We start from the raw sequence: 26,816 nt of genomic DNA on the forward strand, positions 1-26,816 counted from the left end.
GTGCCATAAAACAGATTTCTTGGTACAGAAGCTCTGTTGCCTTGAACTTCATGACGGGGAATGAAACATTCCTTAATATCACAGATGATGGGTTTGGCAGAAACATTGAAGGTCAGGAAGATGAATCCATATCTAGAGGAAGTATCTATTCCTTTGAGAACAAAGTCTTGCTCCTCCCTTGATGAAAGTATGCAGGTGGGTGTCCTGGAGAAACTCTGCTGAAGAGTGGTTTTTCTTTTCTTTTTTTGTTTTGTAGATGTACTTCATAGACACCACACTGCCCTCATTCCTCATGCAAAGCCATTTGCATTAAAATTAGCTTCCAATGTATTGTGTACTTATCTGCTGTAGGCATTTATGCTTTTATAAAGTCCTGATTGCTTTTGTTTATGACATCTCAGTTGTGAACCGTGGAAATGATTATGACAGCAGATACAATGAGGGGCAAAGCTGTAGAAAACATATTTTCATTTCCATGTATTTAGCAGCATATTTTTAATATTTAAATATTTAAGCAAGTATTAGTATTTGCCTGAAATAAATATCTATCCATTCTAGGTTTAATTTGAGAGTCTGAAAGTCTGAGACCCTTGCTCCATTTAGACAGCCCAAATCTTATATCTTACCAATTACAAGTTAAAATTGTGTGAAATATGCTGAAGTCTTAATCTTAGAACCTCAGAATATAACTCTATTGAAACATAAGGTCTTTAAAGAGGTGATTGAATTAAAATGAAGTCTTTAGGGTGAGTCCTAAAGTCTAAGAAAAAGAAATTTGGATATATAAAAAGACATACACAAGATGCACACACATAAGTACAACAAGGTGAAGACACAGTCAGGAGACAGCCATCTGCAAGCCAAGAAGACAGGCCTTAGGAGAAATCAAACTTGCCAATACCTTGATCTTGGACATACAGGTTCCAAAACTGTGAAAATACACATTTCTGTTATAAAGTCACCAACTCTGTTGTATCTTGTTACCAAAGCCCTAGGAAATGAATATGCTACTTGACTAGTCTTGAAAAGTTTATGTACATGTTTTTCTCTTTGCAAAGTTATAAACCCTTGAGAATAGTAGCTATGTCTTTTCATTTTGCATTATCATCACAGCAACATGTGACAAAGTAATTCCTCAATAAATATTTGTTAAATTAATAACAAAAAAAGAGTATTTCGATTTTGATGTGATTTTTTTCAAGTGGTAATCACACTCTAAAAATTTTAAAGATATTTTAAATTTGGAATGGCAGAGCCATTAAATTCTAAAAAGTTATTATATTTTTGGAGCACATTTCTTTTGTTTAAAAATATTGGCAAAAATTTCGTATGAAAATATTTTCTTTAAAAAAAAACACCTGTAAATCCTTTGCCAGTTACATCTGGGAAAAGGATTGATCATCAGGCAAATGGTGCTTCTCTACGCATTTTTGTGCTAGAATCACAAGTGCTTACATGCCCTTTTCTTCACTCTTCATTCAACTTTCTATTTGTCTTTCAACCATTCATTCATTCAGCAAACATTTATTGAAGGATTGCTTACTGCATGCCAGTTACTAGGAGTAGAGATATAAAGTGTGGTCATTCCTTCAAGAACACATAATTTATAAAAGATAATTTGGTGGTGGGGTAAATTGGAAGATTGGGATCGACATATATACACTATTGATACTATGTATAAAATAGATCATTAATGAGAACCTACTATATAACTCAGGGAACTGTGCTCAGGGCTCTATGATGATCTAAATGGGAAGGAAATCCAAAAAGAGGGGATTTATATATACCTATAGTTGATTCACTTTGCAGTACAGTAGAAATTAACACATTGTAAAACAACTATATTTCAATAGAAATTAATTAAAAAATAATTCAGTAAGATGTAAGAAAAAGATAATTTGGTGCATTTGCATACATTAATGAACAGATCTATTAAAGCTATTTCAAGGCAAAACCCTGAATGTAGTGATAACATCTTAATTACTCCACAAATTGAAAATAAAAGACTGTTGAATTTATCTGAAAACTCCAGCGTCAAACTGAATTTTACTCACCATCTTTCCCAAAAAGAGAGGATCCAGATGTTGGAGGGCAGTGATTGGTGGTGGAGGATAACTGCTACCATTTTCCTCTTGATATGGGCTGTCCAACCAGGCACATAGCCCTGTCCAACAGTAATATCTCATTATTTTACTGAAAATCACAGTAGGCATTGCTTGGTACAGGAGAACATGCCAACTGACCACATCAAAAAGACTACATTGAAAATAATTTCTAGACAACATACCCTCTTCAGATCTTGGGATTCCATCTTCCAAGTGTCTCCTTAATTAACTTTGTTCCCCTTTAACAAAAACATCACTAGTAATCAGCCTTTTTAATTCCACATCTTAGAGATAAACGTTCATCTTCACACCACTAACTGATTCTCTCTTCAAAATACTGATTTGGTCATCTCATTTCCTGGCTTAAATCTTTCCAGGTCTCCTCTTGGTCTACGGGACACCAGAGTACTTTTTGGCAAGGTAACAAGGCCCTTCACAGTCGAGAGCCCTATTTTCCCTTTGAAGCCTCTCCTCTTCAGCATGCTTGCTCCATGCACGTTGGATAAGTCACTGTTGCCAAGACGCATGCGCTCTCTCGTGTTCCTTCACTCATGCGCACACTACCCCCACGCCCGGAACACCACATCCCTACTTTGTCGGCCTGTACACAGCTGCTCATCCTCACTTCCTTCTGCAAACACTGAACACCACATCCTAATTACTGCACCAGCAATGAAGGATAAACAGATGGTTAGAATGTGTTTCCTTTATTCTAAGGTAGTACTGGGGAAAATATGCATGTAAATAAATGTCACAATTTTACGGAAAAAGTTATACTATAGTAAATGTGATAAATATGATACATGAGAAGAGGAAGAACAATGAAAAGTACAAAGGAAGTGAGTTTGAATCTAAAATATAAAACAACATAAAAGGCACAAGTGTGAGGAAAAGAAGAGATTAAAAAGGGCACTCCAGGCCAAGGGAGCAGAATACACAAAAGCTCAGAGATGAAGAGCAGGAAGTGGGTAATTTGCCATAATTGTCCAGGAGGGTGAATGTGCAGAAACAGAGACAGAAGGAAAGGTCTACAGATTCAGTTCTGTGACTCAAATGTGCCAAGCTTGCACATTGCTGTTGGCGGTGGTTGCTCAGTTGTGTCCAACTCTTTTGTGGCCCCATGGACTATAGCCCACCAGGTTTCTCTGGTGGAATTCTCCAGGCAAGAATACTGAAGTGGGTTGCCATTTTCTTTTCCAGGGGACCTTCCCAACCCAGGGATCGAATCCACATCTCCTGCATTGCAGGCAGATTCTCTACCACTGAACCACCAGCAAAGCCCAAATGTGCCAAGTGAAATGAAAGTCACTCAGTTGTGTCCAACTCTTTGCGACCCCGTGGACTATATAGTCCATGGAATTCTCCAGGCCAGAATACTAGAGTGGGTACCCTTTCCCTTCTCCAGGGCATATTCCCCACCCAGGAATTGAACCCAGGTCTCCCGCATTGCAAGAGATTCTTTATCAGTTAAGGCACCGGGGAAGCCCAAGAATGCTGGAGTGGAGAGTCTATCCCTTCTCCAACAGACCTTCATGACCCAGGAATTGAACTGAGATCTCCTGCATTGTAGGTGGATTCTTTACCAACTGAGTTATCAAGGAAGCCTGGGCAACCTCCCTTCAAAATCACATTTTTGTGAACACTTTATTAATATAACTTTGCTTATTAGCCCACAGTGTTTTTAGATAGTGTGTGAGTGAAAAACTATATGTCAGAGTCTTCCCATCTCAAATTAGACACCAAGAAGTTTGTTCTTTTCAAATCTACTACTTATTTAAACTGCTATTAACAACATGACCGTATGTATATAAATGAGTATGTACTTTTAATAGAGATTTTTTTTTCTCACTATAGATTGTTTTAAAATACTATTCAAACATAAATTCAAAAGCTTGGGAAAATATCTGATACATAAATATTTTGTTACTATTTTAGCACATTTTTAATTATTTTCTGTTTAATCACACTTACTTGCATGTGCTTCAAAAGTAGAGAAAATGTAAATATTTTATAATGGCTCATTTTAACTTCTATGTATAAAGTTTTATTTCCCAAAAGGGCTTACTTTTAAGACAATGTTATGAAGACAGACAAGCAAGTAGTTTCATTCATTAATTAGAGTTCTTTAGAGATTTACAAAAAAAAAAAAAAAAAGTTGATGCTCTTTTAGAAGGACAAAATGAGTGTTCTATAATGTAGGAACTATAATTATGACTAAACAGTTTGACAAGTCATAAAATAATATATTCGTTACATAAAGTTGCAATATAAAATCAGTTTCAGGTTCAGCAATCTTGTCTTTATGTGGAATAAAAAGACAGATAACTTACCAAGTGTTTTCATCAGATGAACACATTTCTTTTTTCCCCAATTCACTAGTTGACATTGGCTAATGGCTTTTACTGAAAACCTCTAAACAGACCAGTACAGCTTCATTACAGATACTAAATGGAAGTAATAGATATCTCCTATATCAGTTTACTAACTTTTCTCACACTGAGTTAAAAAAGAATCACAGAAATTATGAAAAATAAGAAGTGAAATCAAAGAGTCATTAGAAAAGTACAACAGTGGTTAGAAATTACCAACTGAGGCATGACCTTCATCTGATTCTTTAAAACTGATGATTAACTTCCTGTGTGTGTGTGTGTGTGATAAATCTTTACTTGATTTCTCTTCTCTCTTCTATTAAGTAACCACTAGATGGTGGGGCTCGTGGTAAAGAACCGACCTGCCAGTGCAGGAGACATGGGTTCGATCCCTGGATTGGAAGATCCCGTGGCACATCGCACGGCAATCTACTCCAGTATTCTTGCCTGGAGACTCCCATGAACAGAGGAGTCTGGCAGGCTAAGGTCTATAGGGTCGCGATGAGTTGGACACGACTAAAACAACTTAACACAACCTCTCATAGTTCAACCTGCCTCAACCTTAGTGTCTCTTCTTGATAAATACTTTCTCTGTACACTTCTCACAGCACCAAAATTGCTTGTTCTGTTTCTTTTTTACATGTTGACAGCATGGTAGAGAGGTTCAGAGTATAGGTTCTGAAGTCAGAACATGGGGCTTTGGATTTCAGTCAGTTCAGTTCAGTTCAATTCAGTCACTCAGTCGTGTTCAACTCTTTGCAACCTCAAGGACCGCAGCACACTCCAGGCCTCCCATCACCAACTCCCAGAGCTTACTCAAACTCATGTCCATTGAGTCAGTGATGCCATCCAACCATCTTATCCTCTGTTGTCCCCTTCTCCTCCCGCCTTCAATCTTTCCCAGCATCAGGGTCTTTTCCAATGAGTCAGTTCTTTGCATCTGGTGGCCAAAGTATTAGAGTTTCAGCTTCAACATCAGCCTTTCCAGTGAATATTTAGGACTGATTTCCTTTAGGATGGACTGGTTAGATCTGGCATGCAGAGAATAATCAATAAATATAGCTAGCAATGAATGAATTGATCTTTCTCTTCGAGTGAAAGTTATGAAATGAACTAACTTGTAGTAACTTCTTGGAGCTTTTGTAAGATATCAATTAAATACCATGTATTAAAAATGCCTAGAACTTCCCTGGATAAGAATTCCCCTGCCAAGGCAGGAGACACAGGTTCTATTGTTGGTCCAGGAAGATTCCGCATACTGCTGGGCAACTATACCCATGCAGCACAACTACTGAGCCCACAAACCACAGCTGCTGAAGCCTGAGACCCTGGAGCCCACGCTCCAAGCAAGAGAAGCCACAGCGATGGGAAGCCCATGCACCGCAACCAGAGCAGCCCCTACAAATCACAACTAGAGAAAGCCCACGCACAGCAAAGAAGACCCAGTGCAACCAAAAATATATAAACAAATAATAAACAAAATACCTAGCTCACTGACAGAAATATGGTACACACTCAGTAAAAGTGAAATATTTCCTCTTCTTCTGGGATCACTAAGAAACCCGTATATCTCTTCAATGCATCACATTTGTGATCTGTGTCTATAGTATGCATCTCTCTTCTGTCATTAGGATAATTTCCCCGATATTAAGTGACTGTTTTTTTATAACTTTCACCCATTATTGGAGTTTCACTGCAAAAAATCATTTATGGAGCTCCTTACACCACAATTCCAGAAGTTTTCCTTAAACTCATTTTTAACTTTTCTTCTTCCTGTGGTTTTTTGGGCCATTTAGGAAAGTCACACTGAAAAATGAGCTTAGACCTGGTGATCACTAAATGATATTGCATCACTTATTTGCTTGTTTTCTCTGTTAGAGCAATGAATTCTTTGAAACCATAAGAAGATGCGTGTCCCTGAACAACATTGTACAAGCATGCAATCACACAGAATCCTAACTGAACTGAAATTTATGTAATCTTGGTGTCCTGCATTCCACTGAGATTTTTCAGTAGCCAGTGCTCTAAAGAAGGTGTCAAACATTTTAAGCTGTAGACATTGAATGTGGGCAGCTGCATTTGTCTCTTCTCACATTTGAAATGGAAAGGCTAGAGAGCTTTGCTGAGAAAAAGCACTGGGAAAGCTTTTATCTCTAGCATGTTAAGGGGCAGGTCAGAAGAGGCACTTGGATTGTTAGGAGAATATATGAGACCCTGAGTGGCTCTATCATCTTTCACCTCTGCTGGTGGAATGATTCTTCGTATTCAGCCACTTTGTCCATGGATATGCTGTCAATTTAGCTAGTTCCTTAGATTTGATGTTTTACTGAACGGTATTTGAGGCAGGTCAACAACTCTGTTCCAAATTTAATGACTGTGACAGTCATAGGTTCAGATCGCTGTTGGGACAGTTCACACAATTTCTGTCACTTATAATTTACTTGAATAACAATATGTGGCTATTGTTTAACAATAGTAAATAAGCACTATTTAATAGGAGCAGGATAATTTATTGAGTGATTTGTATATATGTTATTTAATTATAATTTGAGACATTTTCTAAGTGCTCAGTCATATCCGACTCTTTGTGACCCCATGGATGGTACCCCACAGGCTTCTCTGTCCATGGGAATTCCAGGCAAGAATACTGGAGTGGATTGCCATTTCCTTTTCCAGTTGAGACACTGGTTATGGCTAAATGACATCAGAATTGTTTGTGGTGTCAGTTCAGTTCAGTCACTCAGTCATGTCCAACTCTTTGCAACCTCGTGGACTGTAGCACCCCAGGCCTCCCTGTCCATCACCAACTCTCAGAGTTTACTCAAACTCATGTCCATTGAGTTGGTGATGTCATCCAACCATCTCATCCTCTGTCATCCCTTTCTCTTCCCACCTTCAATCTTTCCCAGCATCAGGGTCTTCTCCAGTGAGTCAGTTCTTCCCATCAGGTAACCAAAATATTGAAGCTTCAGCTTCAGCATCAATCCTTCCAATGACTATTCAGGACTGATTTCCTTCAGGATGGACTGGTTGGATCCCCTTGAAGTCCAAGGGACTCTCAAGAGTCTTCAACAGCACAGTTCAAAAGCTTCCATTCTTTGGCACTCAGCTTTCTTTATAGTCTAAGTCTCACATCCATACATGACCACTGGAAAAACCATAGCCTTGACTAGACAGACCTTTGTTGGCAAAGTAATGTCTCTCCTTTTTATTATGCTGTCTAGGTTGGTCATAACTCTCCTTCCAAAGAGCAAGCGTCTTTTAATTTCATGGCTGCAATCACCATCTTCAGTGATTTTGGAGCCCCCCAAAATAAAGTCTGTCACTGTTTCCATTGTTTCCCTATCCAGGTGCCATGAAATGATGAGACCAGATGCCATGATCTTTGTTTTCTGAATGTTGAGCTTTAAGCCAACTTTTTCACTCTCTTCTTTCACTTTCATCAAGAGGCTCTTTAGTTCTTCTTCGCTTTCTGCCATAAGGGTGGTGTCATCTGCATATCTGAGTTTATTGATATTTCTCCCAGCAATCTCAATTCCAGCTTGTGCTTCCTCCAGCCCAGCATTTCTCATGATGTACTCTGCATATAAGTTAAATAAGCAGGGTGACAATATACAGCCTTGACATACATACTCCTTTCCAGATTTGGAACCAGTCTGTTTTTCCATGTCCAGTTCCAACTGTTGTTTCTTGATCTGCATACAGGTTTCTCAGGAGGTCAGGTTGTCTGGTATTTCCATCACTTTCAGAATTTTACAGTTTGTTGTGATCCACTCAAAGGCTTTGGCATAGTCAATAAAGCAGAAGTAGATGTTTTTCTGGAATTCTTGCTTTTTTGATGATCCAACGGATGTTGGCAATTTGATCTCCAGTCCCTCTGCCTTTTCTAAATCCAGCTTGAACATCTGGAAGTTCATGGTTCACATACTGTTGAAATCTGGCTTGGAGAATTTTGAGCATGACTTTGCTAGTGTGTGAGATGAGTGCAACTTGTGGTGTAGGTTACACAATTATGTGAAATAGTGAAACTGTTGAACTGTACAATGTAATTGAATGAATTATATGAATGTGAATTATATCTTAGTAAAACTCTTACAAGATCAGGCTGAGCTTTTTTTCCTTTTCTTTCTTTTCTGCACAGAGGATCCGCAAACACTCCAGTGCAATACCATTCTGTCTGAGTCTTCATTCTTCTCCAAACCCTTCACTCTCCCACTTAATATGGACAGAAGCTTTTCCCCCATCCCTGCCCCACGAGTTTCTGCTTGAGATTGTAATGAATACTCTTCTTGCCTATATCCACATCCCCATGTCATTTGATTGTGTCATAATAATTGAGAATCTTTGTACTCAGCACATTCCAGAAAGCACTGCCCTCAGAATAGCCTCATGAGAGGTAATCTTTAATCACATTCCAGGTATGTGCCAAGGTTTTCAAAAAGCTTTGCTCTTTGTCTGTATCCCCTTCAACAGCCCTACACAACTGCAAATTTGGTTCTCAACCACAGGGAATAAGCAAAATTGGCAAATCCCCTGGTGTCAAGTGTGGCTACACAATTAAGTGCACCTCTTTGAGATTCTTGCCCTTCCAGTGAATTTTTATTTCTTCATCACTGAACCATTATATCAATACAAATAATTTTCTGTTCTATCCCATTTGTGTGGTATTCTTGGTGGAAGTGACAGTCTGACACCAACTTAGCCCATCCCACCTTGAAGCAGAATTATAAGTAAAAAATAGGTTTTATTTCTGATAAGTTATTCTATTCTGTTTTGCACAAAACTAAATTACATAGTATGAAAGGCACTAAAGCAAGCACTTTTAACATACATATCAATATAATGTGGCAGGACCAAAGTTCAAGAATAATTACATAATCCTCATTGCTGAATCATATTCGCTCACTAAATTGAAGCATCTATTAGGGAAGCACCAATTCATAATTTTAAGAATTCAAAAATCCAGAAATTAAATTTCTAAAAAATCTATTGCTGCAAAGCTAAAATGCATTAGAACATTTCCATTTAAATAGAATTCAGTAGCTACAAGTTAATCTAAAAATCTATCTTCATAATCATGTGGAAAATCCTTCTGAATTTATATGAAAATAAAGCATTGAAAATAATTTCAGATTTATCCACAAGTTTGATGTAAAATGCAAACTTAGCACAAAAAGATTCTACTTTTAAAAACATTTGATACTTATTTGAATAAACTGAAACAAACATCGTATCAGGATGAATTCTACATCATGCACTTTTTTATGTTCCTAATATTTAGGTTCCCAGAAAATGTAATTTCAGATAATTTTTATATGACCATTTTATTAAAACTCTTTTGTTTTTAAATAATTGAATTGAACAATAACTATTTCATAAAGACAATGTTTCAATTCAAAAAGAATTAAGTACTTAGCATAATTAACTTAGTCTAAAGATTCTGTGTTTTTTGCCTGTAGTTATCTATCTCTTTCTTTTTCAAGGTAGATGTGAATTTTGATATTGCACTTAAAAAAAATGATAAAACAGAGCTTCTGTTATTTTTATCCAAAACACATAAAAAGGGAGTTTGGCAACTTATGCAGATCTAACTTGTGAAATATGTTTAAATAAATAAAGAAAAGGGAAAGGTATTTGGATCCTCATAGTTTCAATACTTTTTCCATTACTCTGTAATAGTTAATCAAACTGCAGTTTTCTCTTTTATAATATGGAGATGTAGTTCATACTTTATTCAATTAGTGAGAAATGTGTAATGTAGGCAAATATAGAGACATATCAGATTGCTTGATTCTCTATAAATACTTGCTATAATTTCAGTTATTATCACTTTTGTGTTACTTATTATTTATGTAATACAAATGTGGCACAATGGTTAATCAAAATATCACTGAAAGTATTTAAAACTGAAACTGACAAGTTTTTTCAAAAGAAGAGAAAGTACAAGGGGTAAACTGATTTAATAATAGAGATCTTTACATTTTATTCACATCTGTACCTACCTCTACATGTTTCATTCTTTTTTTGAATTTCATTATAGGACCTGCATCTAATCTTTTGAAAGAAGTTAAGAACTCTGCAACAATGAATATAGAAAACAGAACTAAAAAAAAAGAAAAAAGAAAAGAAAACAGAACTATACAGAGAATGCAATTATGCAATAAATAAAAATTATGCAATAAAAATTATGAAGTATTATCAGCTTTTATAACATTGAATTCCACTATAGAATCAATAATTAAGAAAGAACAAAGACATTTAAGTAGTAGCAATAGTGGTACCCCAGCCTCCCAGGTGAAGAAAGTTAGCTGCTGAGAGGTTTACTGCCTTGCCTGTATTTGCAGAGCCAGTAAGTGCTGCAGTTGGATGTGTTTTTTTTTAGCCCAAGCAATTTTAATTGGCCACACCTTAGAGAGAAGTTCATGTTTGGTTTCAGATCACTGAAATAAAGTAAGTAGCGCAACAAAACAAGTCGCACAAACTTGTTGGGTTTTCCAGTGCATGTAAAAGTTATGTTTATGCTACACTGTAGTCTATTGAATTTGCAAAAGCATTACATTTAAATAAAAAGTACATGCCTTATCTAAAAAAATGCTTCATTGCTAAAAAAAAACATGCTACCATCATCTGACAACTCTAAAGTTACCATAGATCTTCAATTTGTGTAAAAAAACAACAACAACAAAAGAAAAAGCTCACTATCTGTGAAGTGTAATGAAGCTAAACCCAATGAGCCTACCTTTTCCCCATTCTCAGGAGAGTTTACTCCACTGGCTTAGTGACTTTTGCTTATATATTTCACAATGCACGTGGTTCAAATCTGTAAAAGTAAACAGCAATAAATTAAATTACTGACCTTCCAAAGGCTACTATTTCATACAATCTAATTCACTTAAAGCCTCAGAGAAGGCAGAAAAGTGCTATTTGGAAAAAAGAATACAGTAAATAAGGATTAGAGTAAACCCTTACAAGAAAAAGTTTGCATTATTTTGTCTGTTTCTAATATTTGATGATTTTTTAAATGTCTCTATATGGTATCCATCTCTCTGTAACACCATAAGAAAATATAACATGATAATCTCCATTAATTTAATTAATCTTGGAAATTGCAAGTGCTTGACTTTCTTGCACATGCTATATTCAAATTTAATTCAGCATTAAAAACTTTCCCATTTGAAAAAAACAGATATTATGATAGTCTCAATATTCAAGTTAAAATATGAGAATTTGTAAGATACCTAAATATAGCTTATTGCTTTTCATTATTATATTTTGAAGTAATCAAATATTTATTAACCTCCCATAGTAAACTTTGTGATTGTAGAATAAATTATGTCATTACACGCAGAGTGTAAAGTCAGGCAGAATTATCAATAAAATACATTATGAAATAATGAATCACTGAGAGGGAAGCTAAGTAAACTGTTGGCTCAGATGGTAAAGACTCTGCCTGAGATTCAGGAGACCCAAGTTCGACCCCTGGGTCGGGAAATTTGAAGGGAATGGCAAACCCCTCCAGTATTCTTACCTGGAGAATTCTGTGGACAGCGGAGCCTGGCGGTCTACAGTTCAAGGGGTCTCCTAGAGTCAGAAATGACTGAGCAACCAACTCTTTCATCTTTACAGTTTCTCCTTTTTATTACTAAAGAGTAAAATTATTGTGGATGCATAGATTCAGTAATATTTTGAAATACACATGTGTCCTTTTTAAAATATTGGGTCAGTATAATCCTTAGTTGTAGCTTTAGTAACTGAGGCGTTCGTGAACATGTGATAACTTCTCAAATAAATTTTAGCTATTACTAGTAGCTGTTACTGGAGAAGGCAATGGCATCCCACTCCAGTACTCTCGCCTGGAAAATCCCACGGACGGAGGACCTGGTGGGCTGCAGTCCATGGGGTCGCGAGGAGTCGGACACGACTGAGCAATTTCACTTTCACTTTTCACTTTCACGCATTGGAGAAGGAAATGGCAACCCACTCCAGTGTTCTTGCCTGGAGAATCCCAGGGACGGGGGAGCCTGGTGGGCTGCCGTCTATGGGGTCGCACAGAGTCGGACACGACTGAAGCGACTTCGCAGCAGCAGCAGGTGTTACCTGGGGCTTCCTAGGTGGCGCTGGTGGTAAAGAATCTGCCTGCCAATGCAGGAGATTCAAGCGTCGCGGTCCCATCCCAGGGTCAGAAAGATCCCCTGGAGTAGGAATTGGAACCCCACTCCAATATTCTTGCCAGGAAATCCCATGGACACAGGAGCCTGGCGGAATACAGACTGTGGCGTCACCAAGAGTCGGACACAATTGAGTGAGCACACAAATTAGCTAGTACCAAGTTGCTATAAAGTGATTTAAGATAAACAATCTTAAGAATTTAAAACATATAGGGTTATCACCACCATCTATCTAAATTCCGTATATATGTGTTAGTATACTGTAATGTTCTTTATCTTTCTGGCTTACTTCACTCTGTATAATGGGCTCCAGTTTCATCCATCTCATTAGAACTGATTCAAATGAATTCTTTTTAACGGCTGAGTAATATTCCATGGTGTATATGTACCACAGCTTCCCTATCCATTCATCTGCTGATGGGCATCTGGGTTGCTTCCATGTCCTGGCTATTACAAACAGTGCTGCGATGAACATTGGGGTGCACGTGTCTCTTTCAGATCTGGATTCCTCAGTGTGTATGCCTAGAAGTGGTATTGCTGGGTCATATGGCAGTTCTATTTCCAGTTTTTTAAGAAATCTCCACACTGTTTTCCATAGTGGCTGTACTAGTTTGCATTCCCACCAACAGTGTAAGAGGGTTCCCTTTTCTCCACACCCTCTCCAGCATTTATTGCTTGTAGACTTTTGGATAGCAGCCATCCTGACTGGCGTGTAATGGTACCTCCTTGTGCTCATCTAGACAATTTGGGGAAACAATCCACAGAGACTTGAAGAGAAGGAACATTCTCTGTTATTAGGATATAGAGTTAAACGTTCAACTATTACTTCTATTTAATTAATGCTGTTGTTGAGATTCATTATATCCTCATTTGTTTATTTTACCTATCATGTCATACGAATTATAAATAAAATATTATTATTCTCATAAAAAAAAAAAAAAAAAAGAATTTAAAACAGAACTTCTCTCCACCCAAAATAAGCAGGAAGAAATATGACATTCTGAAATTACATAAGAAATATGCCATCTAATTAACATCTCAATTATTTCATAGAGAATAATTATTTCATACTTCACATAGTAATTTGAGTTTTAGATGATGCTCAGCAATGAAAATGGCAGATGCTACTGCACCAATTTGTTATTGTAAAAGACATACAAAATCAAGAGTTTTTTTTTTAAACACAGACATTTCTTACTTTATTTGTGAAGTGATACTGAATGAATCTTATTTTTAAAATATATCATCAAAACTTTCTTCCCTTAAATGTCTCTGCATTAGTAAAGTCGAAAATATTCCATCTCTGCTAGCATCACTTTTACAAGAAACTGATTTTTTTCTCAGAAATGTAAATCCAAAGAAAAGTGTGAATTTGACATTTTTCTGTCTCTGCTAGTAACAAAAGCTAAATTGATTTGGCACTTCTTGGTAATTTGGTTCATAAGAAAGCTGAACCCACTCTTCCTGCATTTTTTTCTCATCTGTTTCTGTAGAGGAAATGCACAGCAAGAGAAATCATGTGATTCAAAATCAGCAAACACTGAGGTCTAGTCTATGCCAGAAATAATCATTTGTTTGATTTTGTGTGCATCACAGCAACTTCCAAATTTTATTATCTCCTCATTATAGCAAAGCAAGAACTTCTGAACCAGAAATACTTGACTTCTAATTCAAGCTCTGTCCTACCCTTCCAGAACACTGGGGAAATAATAGTGCAAAATGTCAGATAATTCATCTGTAGCACTAGGTAATGGGATTACTGTATCAAAAAAGGTCAACTCCCTGCCCCTACTTTCCCATAGCACCCTTCATCTACTTTTGTGGACTCTCACCAGTTTCAGTTAAATTTTTCATGCAGCTAAATTCAGATCTCTGGACAGTGCTTGATGAATGAGACATTCAATAAAACAATTATATGGTTAGTTCAATTGATTACACGTATAGTTTTAGTGACCTGTATAGTTTTAGTCTGACATGGAATAAAGGAAAGTGAAGTCACTCAGTCATGTCTGACTCTTTGTGATGCCATGGACTGTAGCCTACCAGGCTCCTCTGTCCATGGGATATTCCAGGCAAGGGTACTCGAGTGGGTTTCCATTTCCTGCTCCAGAGGATCTTCCCGATCCAGGGATCGAACCCGGGTCTCCCGCACTGCAGGCAGACGCTTTACCGTCTGAGCCACCAGGGAAGCTTGGAATAAGAGTTCATTAAATGGAATTACTATTATATATTGTCCCTCCATAAATTAGCATGGTTAACAAAATATCCCTCCACAAATAAAAAATGGTAGGTGAGAAATTAGATATTATTTCGGTTCTTTACCACTAGCACCACCTGGGAAGATACCTATTATTCTAAAAAGTTATCTATTCCAAATTATTTCTTTAACATTGTTTTTGTATTTCTCCTAACTATGGGAAAAAATACTCATGATGCATATTCTTTTCGAGTAAGTCCAGGAGCCATCACTCATTATCTAGAAATTTTCTACTCCATATAGACAAAGATATGCTTCCAAGAAGTCAGATATTTACCACATAATTTCACTTCATTTTTCATAAATGATTAACAGAGCAGGCAACTGATTCAATTAACCAAGAAACATCTCTCTCCAGAAGTGATCGTCACTTAGTCTCTGTAAAAAATGAAAACTACAGTGATTAATTTTTGAGCCATAATTCAGATGTCTCCTGGCTCTTGCAAAGAAAGCCAGTTCTTAGAAAAATGAGAATGAGATGCATAAGGAAGAAGAGAGGCATGCAAGGGCAAGGGAGGACTGAATGTGTACCTAAGATTTCCAGTTTCTCCACCCAACTCTAGTAAGGTTGCAGGAGAGATAAACAGAATCTCAATCTTGGTTCCCCCTTGAACTCATATCCCAGTTTGTTTTTGTTTAGTGTTTGTTGTTTCTTATTGAAACAGCAACACATTCAAGCTCATTTGTTCACCTTCAAAATAGTGGAGATCTCACTATCAGGCGTGAATATCACAAACTAGCATCTCAAAAAAAGAAAGAGAGAGAGAGAGAATTTGTTTACCATTTGCTATTATTGCTTCTGTTAGTGTGTGTGTGTCCTTAAAACATTAGAGAATATTTTATCTCTACAATTCCCTTTGGAAATATTAATCACAGATGTCAATGGTTTTATTGTAAAACAGTCAGGATAATTTGTAGGTGTAATTTTAAAATTCTGAGCTAATGCTAGTCTTGTTCATCTTTTAATTTTTTGGAAAAAACTGAGAGTCAATTGAGAATTAAATGGAAATATAGAAAACATTTAATTCAATTTATTCTAAATGTAAAGAAGTTCTGAAAAGGTGCAGTAAAACTTTACTCTGCTAATACTCTTTGCATATGACAACACTCACTTTGCATTATGAATCACTTCACTCACTTCAGTCGCTCAGTCATGTCCAACTCTTTGCAGCCCCATGGACTGCAGCACGCTGGGCTTCCCTGTCCATCACCAACTCCTGGAGCTTGCTCAAACTCATGTCTATTGAGTCAGTGATGCCATCCAATCATCTCATCCTCTATCATCCCCTTCTCCTCCTGCCTTCAATCTTTCCCAGCATCAGGGTCTTTTCCAATGAGTCAGTTCTTCTGAATATGAATTATGATTATAGTATTATGAACAGTTTTAGACATTTTCAAATCACTTCATTAGATATCATTACATTAGACTAAATCATGTTTTCTAATTCTATCTATTTTTTGATTTATTGAAGGCAGTCTGAAAATGAGGTTTCTGGGTTTCTGAAAAAGAACAGATTTGCACTTGATGAGAATAAAGTTCTTAAACTGCCTTTCTTTCTAATTAGAACCAATTCTGATCAGAAGGAAGATGAATATTATAACCATAGAATTCAACAGAAAGTAGAACAATATTTTAATTACATTCAATGAATTATTTTCAATGAATTACATTCAATTAATTTTTTCAGAAAGAAAAACTACACAGTGTAGTCAATGGACAATTCACGGAAAGGGGACTGTGCAAACTGTATTTATATCTAGAGACACTGCTAAGTTGTTAGGCTAGGAGGTATTTACTCTGCAAGAAAAGAATAAATGATTTCAAAAACACTTCCAACTCTAAACATCATTTATATGATAAAAAAATAAAATTCCAAGGTATTTCCACCTTCAAATTTTATCTTTTATCCATCCCTTTAAAACAGTGCAATTTTACCATTTTATTTGCCTTTCTACATTTTGAATCCCAATAAATATATGCTCACTGAAGCATCTTTAAATTAGACCAAATGGTTTGTAATGAAAATCAAATAACTGATTACAGATGCAGCTTCATTATATTGGGATTCATTTGCATGATACTTCTTTATTCATTCTTGATATCATAATGCATAACCAATTAAATACTAACATTTGTTTGCAAAGTTGAAAACTAATTTTCTTTTTTCTCATAGCTGTCACACTTTTACTTTTAGTATTATTAGTTCAACTTTAATGATATTCTAACTGCAACAGTTAGTGCTCTAAATAAAGCTGGAGTATATAATGTTAATTTGTTTATGCTTATATAGTTCAGCTTTTCTTTAACTAAGTGGTTCAGGCAATTTCCAATGGAATTTATATAAAATGATCATGTTTGTTGAGATTCCCCTTGTATAATTAGACTTAATTACTTTAGTGAAATATTTTACTCATAAATTAACATTTTGACCCTGGATTATTATATTCATTTAATTAAAGTGATATAAATTTTCAAACTGTTAAAAATGAGCAATTTGCATAAAATAAAGCTTTTTTTAAAATTAGGAGCTTCTTTAATTTCTCAAACATTTTGAGAAAAATAAAAACCGTTAAAAATCACTTTCCTCCAATGCTTTCACACACTCAGCAAAATGTTATAGCTAATAAACAATAAACCAATATATATGTCTATAGGTATTCTGTACTTGTGTAAAAACTGTGACATATCCTTGTTCTCAATCTTTTTTCATTCTCATCCTGAAACCATGTGCAAAGTAAGCCTTCAGCTCTGTTCAAAGTACTAAATCAAGTCTGCATGACCTTTTACCATTTAGAAGAGAAGGCTTAACACTAAGAACACCTTTGTGTTGACACTAATAGATATTCTCAAGGCCAAATAGGATCCTGAGTTACAAAAATATAATAAAAGATACAATGCTTGGGAAAGAGCAAGGACCACTTTGAACCTTTGAAGTTCCTAGTTATAGTGTTTCATATTTTAAAATGTCTTCTGTTTGTATTTTAATTGGCTCATTACAATTAAACAAAGTATTAATTTGAAAAGATAAATTTTTATTTTTCTTTTACTTTCATATTTAAAATTTTATTAATTAAACATTTTGTCATCACCTAAATGAGCCAATATTCAGCATCATTTAACAAAACCTTTATTATTTTTCTCTTTTACAAGGGGAAATATGTGAGCCATGTAAAAACTTTGATCTTTAAAATTCAACAGAAAACTTAAATGGTTTTGATTATATAATCATAGAGGAAGTATGACCAAAAATCTTCCACCAGACCTTTATTCAAATGTTTAGTAATATTTTCCAGCTATATAAAATATATAATTATGTTTTTTTAATTTAAAAAGTATTTATCTTTATATATTCATCAAGGTAGATTGTTCTACTATTTAAGAGTATATATTTCAGCCACATATTTTATTCATATCCTTGCAATCTCTCTACATTACAGATATTTAAGGCCCAGTACAAAACTATCTACAGCTAAGGCATATTAAGAAAATCATATACATTATAAAGTTGTTCTGCATAAAAATATTTCTTCAGTAGTAATATTTTCTCATATGTGTACCAGGCAAAGATATCAAATAACTTATACCATATGGCTAAATTAGTACATGTTGAAAACTGATAACAGGAAAAAATGTGTTCCTTAAAAGGAACTGTCTATTAATGTAATATTCCTATGTCTACCTTAAATATTTGGTCTCACAAACACTTAGGGCCCGTCTTTACAACTTAGGAAAATACTGGGAAAAAAGTCATCAACCCTGGGGCTGTTATCCCTTAAACACTTTCCCATCTATATTCAAACCACATGAGTATAGTCTCAATAAGGTTGCATAGCTTCATAATTATACAGGAATATGACAAGTCTTTAGAGGATGCTATAAAAGTGAAAGAGACCCAAGGTACATTACATGATAGATGTATATCAAAGAGTGCACAAAATCAATGCTTATCAGAACTGGGATAAAAACAAATGGGGAACTTTAGATATGAGAATATAGCCCCAGGATAATGTTGTTATTATTTTTTTATGAAATCCATGTGGGCCACATCATGGATAACATAAAGTTTTTATTGAAAATGGTCTAGCAATGCAAACTTGAGATCTTGATGCAGTTCAGTATAAAGTAATACAAATAAGAATTTTTAGAAGTTATATCTACTTATCTTACATAATCTGCAAACCACTGTGCTAGGTATTATAACTGTATTATATTTCATTTCTTATTTAGTCAACTCCAAAGCTGCTAGAAATATGCACTATTATCTTTGTTCCCTTGTTATGAATCAGATTCCTGAGAAAAGAGAAGCTAAGTGACTAGTTTAAGATCACAAGTTAATGAATGTGAGAAGCCTGAATGCTCTATGTCCAAGCCCAAAAGTACCTTTAGGGAACATTGCCATTGAAAAAGAACTTTTAAAATTTGTTCCAAGAAGGTTAAAAAGTAATAGTCTCAGCTTGTGGTTTAAATTCCTTCACATAAAGAACTTCTCAGTTGTCATCATTACCACGGTTACAAGAAAATATTAGACAAGGTAATAGATTTCTTTTTTTTTTTTTTTTTGGACTTATCAAAGACCTGAAGTAGCAGACTAAACAACAAAACTAAAATCTAGAAAGACAAACATTCAGAGAATCACAGTCAATTTCCAATTATTGTAAGAAAAGTCCCTGGAGCAATAAACTGGTGTGAATACTTAATTTAGACTCGATGTTGGCTAAGTGCAGACTAGCATACGAGTTCAAAACTTTGAGGGACCATAACCTTAGGGGAAATCCCATACTTTGTGGCCTTTACATCCAGCAAGTCCACCAGATTCTCTAAGATCCAAGGAAGGCTTTCATGAGTCTGGTTGGGAAGGTGAAAAGCAATCATATATAATATATATCCAGAACCTTATGCATCACATCAACAAGTCTTACCTAATAACACTGGATAACAGCTGGAAATGCAATCAGACACAAGGTCTCTCAGAGGAGAAGTACTTAGGGAAGCTCAAAGTCATATGGGTGACAAAAACCAGGACAGAAGACAACTCTGAAGGCCAAATCATCTATATCTATGACAAGCATTAAGCACAGCTCAATTTCCAGTCTAATTAGCATAAATCTTCACAGTAATAAACACAACCCATCTAGAATTTCAATATATTTGTCATTTAAGGAAAAGAGGCCTTTCAGTTAAAAAAAAAATAAAATTGCACCCTTGGAACACAATTCAAAAAATTTAATTATCTGAACTTTTTTGTTAGTGGCAAGAAAGATGTTCTAGCCAATAAAAAGCAAAAGTGATAGATATTTTTTTTGGCCATTTCTTACCAACTATTCATACCACCTTTATATGACAAATGTCAACCATTAAAATGAAGGATTATGAATAACCACATTGAGCATAATATCTGGTTTATAAATGAAGCTACAGAAGCAAACTCATCTTCAAAAGAGGAAAAAGCACCTTTCCTTATAATTTTAGAATCTAAATAAAATGATAAAATGTAGTGGCTTATTTTAACAGAGCCCATGTAGACTCACACAAATCTGCTATATTTTGGCCTAAGCTTAAATGCAAATATAATTTTCTATATAGACTATGACATGGAAGACTGTTTTCATACTGTCTGGAGCAGTAGCTGATCTGATTCCACTGTTGACTAGGTAACACATGCAAAATCTCAGGTGAAAAATAAAAATAAAACTTCACACAACAGCAACATTATGAAACTTTGCTAAAATACTATTTTACAGGGAGTTGAATAAAAATAGAATATAAATCATTGGAAAAAGTAACACACACAAAAAATGAAACGACAAATTTGGGTTTCTTCAGAATGAAATTAATGACCTTTTCAGAAACTGAATTGATCTTATTCAGCCAGGTTAACTAACAAAGTTTACAGTAATAGAGGGCTTCCCATGTGGCTCTAGTGGTAAAGAACCCTCTTACCAAGGTAGGAGACATGAGAGATACAGGTTCAATCTCTGGGTTGGGAAGATACCGTGGGGGATGGCATGACAACCTACTCCAGTGTTCTGGCCTGGAGAATACCATGGACAGAGGAGCCTGGTGGGGTATACAGTCCATAGGGTGGCGAAGAGTCAGATACAACTGAAGCGACTTAGCACGCATGCACAATTGTAATAGACTGTGAGATTTGAATAGGTCATCAGAGCTCAAGAGATATACTAATAAGATTTGCCTAAACAGCCATGAATAGAGTGACTATACAATTTATTGTTCAAATGAGAGCACTTCCAGGATAAAAAAGCAGCACCTATAATTCAGAAACCAGTACTGTCCCAAGTGAACGGTGACATGTAGTTGTCCTGACATGAATCACAATAACATAAAACTATGCTTTCCTCGCGCTTACCAGCATCATGTGGAATGCAATGCCAAGGGGCACATTACCTATGTTATGCTGTGTTCCAGAGAGCGCTAATGTTGTAGAAATCACTGTGAATAGTGCCCTTGAAGCTCTGCAGTGTGATGGCCCTGGTCCTTACTCCAAGCCAGGCAATTTTCTTAGTATTTAACCCATATTAATTTACTTACTATATAATACTTACTTACTATAACACATATTAATTTACTTACAGAGTTCAAAAACTCTGAAATGCTTATCTCCATTTTAAGAGGAAGAAACCAAGATAGATTGTTTGAATAACCTGCCCAGAGTCACAGGGCTAAAATTGGTTGAGCAAAGATATGAAACCACAAGGTCTAGCTTTCCAATTCCTATTTTAATCATTGTTTATACAACTCCTTGTTAATTCTTTTTCTCTTGCATAAATTTTCTTTAATAATCAGAACAATACTTTAAGAGGATAAAACTTTTAGGATGAATAAATTTCCCAGAAGGTATTCTATTCAAATAATTTTCATTGCATCACTAAGGGATCTGCAAGCAAAATCATAACTTGTGAGTTGGGAATATTTTGCAAAGAACAGTTTAAAGTGATAGACTTTGTAAGTCAGAGCTTTACCACTGGCAATTTTGTTTTGAATGGTAAAATAAAATGAAGAAAATGTGCTTTTCAGAATTGTATTCAAGTATTCAATATTCTTGCTTCATACTTCCAGGCTCAACGAGAAGGGGAAATCATGTGAAAAAATTCATTCTTTACCTCCTCTTAACAGTTACTCAGGTCACAATTTTTTGAACTAGTATCACAATGTAAATGTTCTCTCAATAAATTACTTTCCTAGTGATGAAATTCTGAAAATCTGCTTAAAATCAGATAAAATATGAAGTAAAATACACATACAGTATTTCCACACATTTGTATACTGCGTTTGGTCTCAATCCCAAACCTAATTATGCAAATCATGGAAGAGAAAAGGGTTCAGAATGAGAAGTGAAGTACTCTAGAGAGTGTGTTAGGAGGAAATTATTCAGAAAATAGCAAGAAGAAAAAGGGAGTGAATGAATGATCAAAGATGAAATATTTAGCATGGGAATAGTTCCTTTTACCTTTCTTTAGCTTCTAGTTTTTCAATATTCAGTTTAAAGCAAAATTTAAGTCATAACTTGAACAATGAACATCACTAATGTGTTCTTCTTTTGTGTGTGTGACAAGAATCAGTTTCTTGGGTCTCTCTGTAACCCATGTCTGTCTAAGTTTTCTACGGAGGTTTTTCCTTGACTCACTGGATTAGTTGCTACAAAGAGTGGGTTGCTTCTTGGGCTGATTGTTGCAGATTGTGGGTTATTATCCTATTTTTATGTATGATGTAGCTGTTGTCCATTTGCATATTCAGTGTTTCATGTGTATAAACGCCCAGTGCCCCCAATCCAATTTTGAACAAATCAGATTTTCTAGCTCTGAAGTTACCTTTAGGACCAGCTGAGGACTATTGGAATTATCCATCTCTTCAATCTTGCTTTCTTTCCATCTCATATTGCCACCTAGATCACTCTCTGATAAACAATGGATTTCAAATTTCCATTTCAGAATCTTTTTTTCTTTGGGAACCCAACATGCAACAAGCCATAAGAGACTTGATTGCTCCAGGCCTTGCTTGCTCAATCCAAAAACAGAAGAACTTAATATATTGCGCACCTTTAACCCATTTGTATCACTCCAGTGTACTGAAACACTTCAGTGTCCAAGAACTACTAGTTCAACCTACTAGAGTATATTTCAAGATATAAGCAATTAACTTAGGGACAACTCCTTCAACATTACTTAGGAAAATATGGTTGCAAACAGCAGCAAGCAGTTAGTTACCTTGGCCCCATCTTCAGAGAATCTAGAGAGACAAGGTGAAAACTGCCGCCAATGCAGAAATATCATTGATTCCAATCACATTTAGGGGTTTATCATAAGAATTATCCTCCTATATGAATTATTGTGAAAGAAGCATCAAATATATATTCACGTATATATTTGTAAGCAAGCAACAGTTAATGAGAATAAATAACAGTTGCATAAATTTGAGTGACTGTATTTTCTAATATGAAAAGGTAAAGACAGGTTTTAACCAAAGGTTTACCACACTCCGGGAGAAATATCAATAACCTCAGATATGCAGATGACACTACCCTTAGGGCAAAAAGTGAAGAAGAAATAAAGAGCTTCTTGATGAAACTGAAAGCAGAGAGTGAAAAAGTTGGTTTAAAGCTCAACATTCAGAAAACTAAGATCATGGAATCTGGTCCCATCACTTCATGGCAAATAGATGGGGAAACAATGGAAACAGTGGCAGACTTTATTCTTTTGGGCTCCAAAATCAGTGCAGATGGTGACTGCAGCCATGAAATTAAAAAATGCTTGCTCCTTAGAAGAAAAGTTATGACCAACCTAGACAGCATAATAAAAAGCAGAGACATTACTTTGCCAACAAAGGTCCGTCTAGTCAAGGCTATGGTTTTCCAGTGGTCATGTATGGATGTGAGAGTTGGACTGTGAAGAAAGCTGAACGCCAAAGAATTGATGCTTTTGAACTGTGGTGTTGGAGAAAACTCTTGGGAGTCCCTTGGACTGCGAGGAGATCCAACCAGTCCATCCTAAAGGAAATCAGTCCTGAATATTCATTGGAAGGGCTGATGGTGAAGCTGAAACTCCAATATTTTGGCCACCTGATGCAAAGAGCTGACTCATTTGAAAAGTCCCTGATGCTGGGAAAGATTGAAGGCAGGAGGAGAAGGGGACGACAGAGGATGAGATGGTTGGATGCCATCACCGACTCAATGGGCATGAGTTTGAGTAAACTCTGGGAGTTGGTGATGAACAGGGAGGCTTGGCGTGCTGCAGTCCATGGGGTTGCAAAGAGTCTGACATGACTGAGTGGCTGAACTGAACTGAACTTACGATACTCTCAGAGGTCTGAAACCCTTGCTGTTGATGATTGTTGTTTCTAGGCAGCTGTTCAAATCATGGGAAATGGGTCCTCCTTTCTCCTAAGAATTGAAGAGCAAATGAGCAAACTCAATGGGTGAAATAAGGTAATACATTAGAGAATAGAGAAGTTGGTGTGATAGACCACTATGGTTCTGCAACCTTGCTTTTATTGTTCTGTTATCCTTCTCATGTGTATTGCTAGGGGTCCAGAAGAAAAACTTCCACTGTGCAAAATCTGAACCCGTCAGGCCAATGCTAGCCTTTGACAAAAACTTCCCTTTTTTATCATAGGTTTTAAATTATAACCACAGCAATATAACTTTTATAATATAGTAATTCAAGTTTAGGTGTAAATGCTGTGTTTGAATTATAAACATATAATATGGCAAATAGATGGGGAAACAATGGAAACAGTGAGAGACTTTATTTTGGGGGGCTCCAAAATCACTGCAAATGGTGACTACAGACATAAAATTAAAAGACTCTTGCTCCTCAGAAGAAAAGCTATGGTCAACTTAGACAGCATATTAAAAAGCAGAGACATTACTCTGCCAAGGAAGGTCCATCTAGTCAAAACTATGGTTTTTCCAGTAGTCATGTACACATGTGAGAGTTGGGCTATAAAGAAAGCTGAGTACCAAAAATTTGATGCTTTTTAAAAATTTTTATTTATTTTTTTATTGAAGGATAGTTGCTTTACAGAATTTTGTTGTTTTCTGACATACCTCAACATGATTCAGCCATAGGTATACATATATTCCCTCCCTTTTGAACCTCCCTCCCATCTCCCTCCCCATTCCACCCCTCTAGATTGATACAGAACCCCTGTTTTAGTTTCCTGAGCCATACAGCAAGTTCCCATTGGCTATATATTTACATATGGTAATGTAAGTTTCCATGTTACTCTTTCCATACATCTCACCTGCTTCTCCCCTCTCCCCAAGTCCATAAGTCTGTTCTCTATGTCTGTTTCTCCACTGCTGCCCTGTAAATAAATCCTTCAGTACCATTTTTCCAGATTCCATATATGTGCATTAGAATATGATATTAATCTTTCTCTTTCTGACCCATTTCACTCTGTGTAATAGCTTCTAGGTTCATCCACCTCATTAGAACTGACTCAGATGTGTTTTATTTTATGGCTGAGTAATATTCCACTGTGTATATGTACCACAGCTTCTTTATCCATTCATCTGTTGATGGGCATCTAGGTTGCTTCCATGTTCTAGTTATTGTAAATAGTGCTGCAATGAACAATGGGATACATATGTCTCTTTCAATTTTGGTTTTCTCAGGGTATATGCCTAGGAATGGGATTTCTGGGTCTTTTGGTGGTTTTATTCCTAGGTTTTTAAGGAATCTCTATACTGTCTTCCATAGTGGCTGTATCAATTTACATTCCCATCAACAGTGCAAGAGCATTCCCTTTTCTCCACACCCTCTCCAACATTTATTGTTTGTAGACTTTTTGATGAAGGCCATTCTGACTGGTGTGAGGTGATATCTTACTGTAGTTTTGATTTGCATTTCTCTGACAATGAGCGATTTGAGCATCTTTTCATGTGTTTGTTAGTCATCTGTATGTATTCTTTGGAGAAATGTCTGTCTAGGTCTTTTTCCCACTTATTGATTGGGTTGTTTGTTTTTCTGGTATTGAGTTGTATGAGCTGCTTGTATTTTTTGGAAACTAATCCTTTGTCACTTGTTTGATTTGCTATTATTTTCTCCCATTCTGAGGGTTGTCTTTTCACCTTGTTTATAGTTTCCTTTGCTGTGCAAAAGCTTTTCAGTTTAATCAGGTCCTACTTGTTTACTTTTGCTTTGATTTCCATTACTCTGGAAGGTGGGTCATAAAGGATCTTGCTTTGAGTTATATCATCTAGTGTTCTGCCTATGTTTTCCCCTAAAAATTAAATAACTTCTGGTCTTACATTCAGATCTTTAATCTGTTTTGAGTTTATCTTTGTGTATGGTGTTAGGAAGTCTTCTAATTTCATTCTTTTACATGTGGCTGTCCAGTTTTCCCAGCACCATTTATTGAAGAGGATGTCTTTGTCCCATTGCATATTCTTGCCTTCTTTGTCAAAAACAAGGCACCCATAGGTGCATGGGTTTATTTCTGGGCTTTCTATCTTGTTCCATTGGTCTATATTTCTGTTTTTGTTTTAGTACCACACTGTCTTGATGACTGTAGCTTTGTAGTATAATCTGGTCAGGAAGGTTGATTTCTCCACCTCCATTCTTCTTTCTCAAGACTGCTTTGGCTATTCAAGGTCTTTTGTGTTTCCATATGAATTGTGAAATTTTTTGTTCTAGTTCTGTGGAAAATGTCATCAGTAATCAAATAGGAATCACTTTGAATCTGTAGATTGCATTTGGTAGTATAGTCATTTTCACAATGTTGATTCTTCCTACCCAAGAACATGGAATATCACTCCATCTGTTTATGTATTTTATTTCTTTCATTAGTGTCTTATAATTTTCTCTGTACAGTTATTTTGTTTCCTTAGATAAGTTTATTCCAAGATATTTAATTCTTTTTGTTGCAAAGGTGAATGAGATTGATTCCTTAATATCT

This window comes from Muntiacus reevesi, chromosome 5 (assembly GCF_963930625.1).
Source record: "Muntiacus reevesi chromosome 5, mMunRee1.1, whole genome shotgun sequence".
Classification (NCBI taxonomy): Eukaryota; Metazoa; Chordata; class Mammalia; order Artiodactyla; family Cervidae; genus Muntiacus; species Muntiacus reevesi.